General features: G+C 47.7%; 1 non-coding gene across 1 annotated transcript; it reads left to right on the forward strand.

Annotated features, from left to right (window-relative positions):
• The first annotated feature begins 737 nt into the window (after positions 1–737).
• On the forward strand, positions 738–809 carry TRNAI-GAU. Its single transcript has one exon. It is a non-coding gene; the product is annotated as a tRNA-Ile (tRNA).
• Positions 810–6241: the final 5432 nt, after the last annotated feature.

A 6241-nucleotide genomic window follows, 5' to 3' on the forward strand; every position in this document is an offset into this window, starting at 1 on the left:
AGCCACTGTCCAGATTTGGAGCCTCTACCCCCTCCCCCCAGCCCCCTGCAAAGTTTCAAGAGGTTTTTTGCCATTGACTTCAATGGCCCCATTGGTTATAATGGACCCGAATTTTTCGGGTTTCCCGAATATTTTCGGATATCTATGCTTTACCGAATTAGATATTCGGGTTTTTTCGGGTTTCCCGAAAAAATTCGGGTTCAATAAACCCGAATCCGAATTTTACCGAATTTTTTTTTTGCACATCCCTATCCACAATTAAGGATACACCAGTCTCCAATTCTGACTTATTTATTACCTATGCTATGTTTGTCCCCCCCCAGTTGAACCCAAACAGATGATAGCCATATATATTAAGCTTATTATTCTTTTAATCTCTTAAAAACACCTTAATTATTCTGTATGCTAATTGACTGCTCGCCCTCTGCATGTATGAGAGTTATTTCTAATTCCATTGCATTGTATCTGAAGAAGTGTGCATGCATACGAAAGCTCATTCCTTCAATTAATCTTCGTTGGTCTTAAAGGTGCCGCTGGACTCAAACTCTGTTCTTCTGATTCAGACCAACACGGCTACCCACCTGGATCTTGCCCCAAATTTTGTTAGTCCTTAAGGTGCTATTGGACGCTTGCTCTTTTCAACTGCTACAGACAGACTAACACAGCAACCCATCTTGATCTATCTTCATGATTTGTTGTTTTGTTAACCTGATAGCCCACATTGATGGAATCAGAGAGAGGCCGTGGCTCAGTGGTAGAGCATCTGCTTGATATGCAGAAGGTCCCAGGTTCAATCCCTGGCATCTCCAAGGGTCACCTAGGGAGTGATGTGAAAGCCATCTGTCTCAGAACCCGGAGATCTGCCACCAGTCACAGTATTAACCTTGACAGATGAACATTCTGACCAGGGGTCATTTCGTAGAAAAAGAGGTGCAGGAGCTCATTAGCATAACTCATTAGCATAAGTTATTTGCATATGCCACACACCCCTGACATCACTGGAAGTGTGTCAGAAGGCAACACCCACTGCTCAGGCTCCACTGGACGATTGCTAGCTATTGGGGGGGGACGTGCAGATCTGTCCTCGCAGAGGAGGGAGAGCTTGTATAGGAATAAAACCTGGTCTTAAAGGTGCCACTGGACTGTTTTGGACCCGGGGGGGGGCTCTGCAACTTACCTGGCTGCTTCTTGCTCTGACTGAGGGCTGCTGGAAGCAGGGGGTGGGGCTTGTTGCATGTGCCTGCCCCCTGGGCTCTTTACTGCCGGAGCTCTGCTCCAGTGCGCTCCTGCAGAAAATGACCCCTGATTCTGACTCATAAGCTCGATGCACAAGTTACAGTGAACACGTGTACACTGCATACTCGATTTCCTTTATATGTGCATTGAGTAACTGCCATGTTACTTTTGACACATGTCCAGCTGAACATGCGATTGAAATCCCACATCTATCGAGGGACTGGTCCCCAGTTTCATTTATAAAGCGAGCACACAGTGGTTGTTTCTTATGGACAGATGCATGCATGTACATGCAGGATTTATGCATGTTCACCATACAGTGAACAAGGCTAATATAACGTAACTTCATGCATGCGTTCAGGTGTGACTGAAGTTCCTCAATGGGTGTTAATATTTAAGAGATAGTCTGCTGGTGGCCGGATATCTCTGTGGTGTGTTTGGGAAGAGTATCTCCACTAGTGCTTGAAGAGAGTGACATTCCATCCCACTGAAGGAGGAGGCATCAATTTAGAGTCTGGGAGTTTAGAATCCAGAGACAGGGGACAGTGAGAGCTTTGAGCTGGCAACAGTGGAAGTGGTTGGAGCGTTGGACGAGGGCTTGAAGACCTGGTTTCAAATCTCCACTCCGCCATGGAAGATTTCTGGGCGACCCTGGCCAGTCGCCCACTCTCAGCCTCATCTGCCCCAGAGGACTGTTGTGAGGAGAGGAGAATAATGGAAGCCACTTTACAATTAATCTCCAGGTGACAAAGATCAGTTCACCTGGAGAAAATAGCTGCTTTGGAAGGTGGGCTCTATGGTATTATACCCCATTGAAGTCCCTCCCTTTCCTACATCTTACCTTCACCAGGCTCTACCCCCCGCCCCCAAATTTCCAGGGATTTCCCAACCTGGTGCTGGCAGCCCTAGGTCCCCCAGAATTGCAAGTTATCTACAGAGCCAGTTTGGTGTAGTGGTTAAGTGCGCGGACTCTAATCTGGGAGAACCGGGTTTGATTCCCCACTCCTCCACTCGCACCTGGCTGGATGACCGTGGGCAAGCCGTAGCTCTGACAAGAGCCGTTCTTGAAAAAGAGCAGTTTCTGTCAAGAGCTCTCTCAGCTCCATCTACCTCACAGGGTGTCTGTTGTGGGGAGGGGAAGGGAAAGGAGTTTGTAAGCCGCTCTGAGACACCTTTGGGCTGTGAAGGGCGGGGTATAAATCCAATCTCTTCTTCTTCTTCTACAGACAACAGAGATCAATTTCTTGAGAGAAAATGGCCACTTTGGAGGGTGGACTCTATGGCATCCTACCCTACTGAGGCCCCTCCTCTCCCCAAACCCCGCCCTCCTCAGGCTCTGCCCCCAAAATCTCAAAGTATTTCCAAACCCAGAGCTGACAAACCTGGTTTCTCATCCTCAGCAGGCACCACGAACAACTTTTAGTTTAGGCTCCAATTATGAAATCAAGTTCAGTAAGAGATCAGAAAGATGTTTTCTTGCTGTAGTCGGCCATTTAGACACATCATCCACTGAAACAAATCCAGGCCTTGCTTCGCGTGTCTCATAATTCACCACAATACAGAAAAGTCCATTAAACACAATTAGTCTGGTTTAGGGGGTATTCTGTCTAAATACAAGTTACCATCTGATCACGTTTCCCATATCTAATACCCGCTTCTAACTCTGAAATATTTTTTGTTGCTTTTATTCGCATGAACATATGCTGAGCCAGAGATTCCCTGTCAACAAAGATTTCCTCACAGGAGACCCAAACTCTCAAATCCCATTTTTATACACTGCGAAAAAAGAAGGAAAAGAGATTCAGTGTGACAGTTTAGCCATTTGGGACATCAGGAGGCAGTTGTGGTATGCTATTTTTTAAAACCGTCTCCAGTTTTCTGTTTTAAAAGACTTCAAGGGATTTTTACAGCCATTCCATTTCAGTAACATAAATATTTTTCAGAGCAATCCTATGCAGAGTTACTCCACTCTAAAGGTAAAGGTTTCCCTTGCTCGAAAGCCAGTCGAATCCGACTCTAGGGGGCGGTGCGCATCTCCGTTTCCAAGCTGAAGAGGCAGCACTGTCTGAAGACTTCTCCATGGTCATGTGGCCAGCATGACTAGATGCCGAGGCGCACGGAACACTGTTCCCTTCCCACCGAAGCGGTACCCATTTATCTACTTGCAATTTCTTGCTTTTGAACTGCTAGGTTGGCAGGAGCTGGGGCCAGGGATGGGAGCTCACTCCGTCACGCGGCACTCGGGTCTCAAACTGCCAAACTACAGACCTTCCGGTCTGCAGCGTCTCAACCTCTGAGCCACCGTGACCCCGATTAAAATAAGCATATTCAAATCAATGGGCTCAGACTGGAGTATCTCTGCATAGGATTCCCCTGTTGCCAGCTCTCAGGGACCCCAGGCCAACAAAGGTCTTTCCCAACACCCAGGTCTTCCGGTCAAAGGCCAACAACACCCTAACTGTGACACCATACTGGACTTACTATCGTTGAATGCCTTTTGAATGTCCTTAAATTTCATATTAACCCATTCTTGAACGGATCGACCACATTCTTCTAATCTGGACGCAGATAGGTTAGGAGTCCCCAGACTCACTGAGCCTGTAGGCACTTTGGAAATGTTGAGGACGCCGTGGACCATGCTACGAGACGGCTGCCACTGAGTAGTGGTACAGCCATTCACAAATGGTTCAGAAGTTCCAGGCCAAGTATCTCCTTACAGATATTTCTGGATGGCTGTTCCCTGCAGACCGAAAAGTAATGCCTCCAGGTCTGTCCTGAAACGCTTCTCACTCTGAAGAAATGGAAGAATGCCAGGACTGTTTGTTTTAGAGAAGAGATGCTTTAGAGAAGAGAGGAAGAAGCAAGTGGAAGCCAGGAACAGGACTGCCAGGTCCCCCCGAGGCACCAGCAGGGGATGGGGGGGTTAGGGTTGCCACATCCAGGCTGGGAAACCCCTGGAGATTTGGGGTTGGAGCCTGGGGCGGGCGGGGACCTCAGTGGGGTACAGTGCCATAGAGTCCACCCTCCAAAGCATCCGTTTCCCCCAGGGGAACTGATCTCTTGTCTGGTCTGGAGATAAGCTGGGATTCTGAGGGACCCCCAGGTCCCCCCTGGAGGGTGGCATCCTGTTATGTATTGGGACTGAAACATTGCAGGACTGTGCTGCCAGAGACAGGGGGAGCTTGGAGCCGAATAACAATAGACCCAGGGGTCATTTCGTAGAAAAAGAGGTGCAGGAGCTCATTAGCATAACTCATTAGCATAATTTATTTGCATGTGCCACACCCCCTGACATCACCGGAAGTGTGTCAGAAGGCAACACCCACCGCTCAGGCTCCACTGGACTGTTTTGGATTGCTAGCTATTGGGGGTGGGGAAACGTGCAGATCTGTCCTTGCAGAGGAGGGAGAGCTTGTACCTGAATAAACCTTGGCCTTAAAGGTGCCACTGGACTGTGATGGATTGCTAGCGGGCGGGGGGGGGACACACGCAGATCTGTGCAGGCAGGCAGGCAGGCAGGCAGGCAGGCAGGCAGGCAGGAAGGAAGGAAAGAGGCTTCTTTCTCCTTGTGGCTTTTGGCTGCTGGGAGCAGGGGGTGGGGCTTGTTGAATGTGCCTGCCTCCAGGCTCTTTACTGCTGGAGCTCTGCTCCTGTGCCCTCCTGCAGGAAATGACCCCTGAATAGACCTATTGTTTTGTAAATAGCCTATCGTTGGGAGTGGAGTGTGTTGGGTGTGGTCATTGCATGCAATATAACTGAGCTGAGGCTCTGATCTACAGTCTTGTTCTTGCTGAAATCAGTGAATAAAGTAGAGCTGATCACTAGACTGGGAGTCTGTTCATCCATGGAACCCAGTATATAACACATCCTTAGCCAGGAAATACATCAGCAGGTACTGTTATGTACTGATGGAGTTTGGGTCTGAGTGAAGGCTGCAAAGGCCTTCAAGGTTATTGGTTGTCTTGCCGGTAACAGCCGACCATATTTGTTGCCTTTTATCCAATTGCTGTACTGTAAATAGTTACTTTGTATAGTTCGAAAGCAAGAAATTGCAAGTAGATAAATAGGGACCACTTCGGTGGGAAGGTAACAGCGTTCCGTGCGCCTTGGTGTTTAGTCATGCCGGCCACATGACCACGGAAACGTCTTCGGACAGCGCTGGCTCTTCGGCTTTGAAACGGAGATGAGCACCGCAACCCTAGAGTCGGATTCGACTGGCTTTCGAGCAAGGGAACCTTTACCTTTTTATATAGTTCATGCAGATGAAGGATCCTAGCTGCCTACTTTGTATTGGTTGTTGTTCAAGGTGGGTGTGGTTTTTACAAGTATCAATTGGCTCCTGTTGAGCCTGCGTCTTTGGTTCGGAAGTTCAATAAAGAAGCATGTTGTTATGAAAAGAGCTGCTTTGTCCCAATACTTAATAGGTACCAAGATGCCTACAGGTGCCACGATGAAGACAACAGACTAAGCAATACTGACCTCCCATTCTGAATCCACAGCGGAGCTTAAGTTAAGCCCTCTGAACCGAGGGCTAGAAAAATAAACGTGAATTCCCATTCTTAGTCCGCAACGGAGCTGAAGTTAAGCCCTCCGAATTGATTTCAGTGGGAGCATCAGACGTTTTGGTATTCAGAAAGCTGGGGAAGATTGTCTCCTTCAGCAGGGCTTTTAGTTTATCACCCGGCCCCCTCAATTTCATCACTGTTTTCATACTCTTTATGCAGAAAGTTGATCTGTGTCCCGGGGAAATTTTTTAAATCAATAGATTCCTAATTGCTGTTCGCAGAGCTTCTTTCAAAAGAAATGGTTGCAGTACTTCCAAACACATCCCGGCGTCTTTGATACGAAGCTTGTTGTGGCAGCAAAAAGCGCTAATCAGCTCCAATTAAGATGGGAAACATTTAAAATTGTTTTCCCCCCCTCCTGAAATCAAATTACAGAGATGACTCATTAAAACTAAGGCTTTGTATTACCTGCTATTGATGTGTGATCCCTTTTTTTAGAA

The sequence above is a fragment of the Gekko japonicus genome, unplaced genomic scaffold (assembly GCF_001447785.1).
Source record: "Gekko japonicus isolate JY-2015 unplaced genomic scaffold, Gekko_japonicus_V1.1 scaffold900, whole genome shotgun sequence".
In the NCBI taxonomy this organism is placed as follows: domain Eukaryota; kingdom Metazoa; phylum Chordata; class Lepidosauria; order Squamata; family Gekkonidae; genus Gekko; species Gekko japonicus.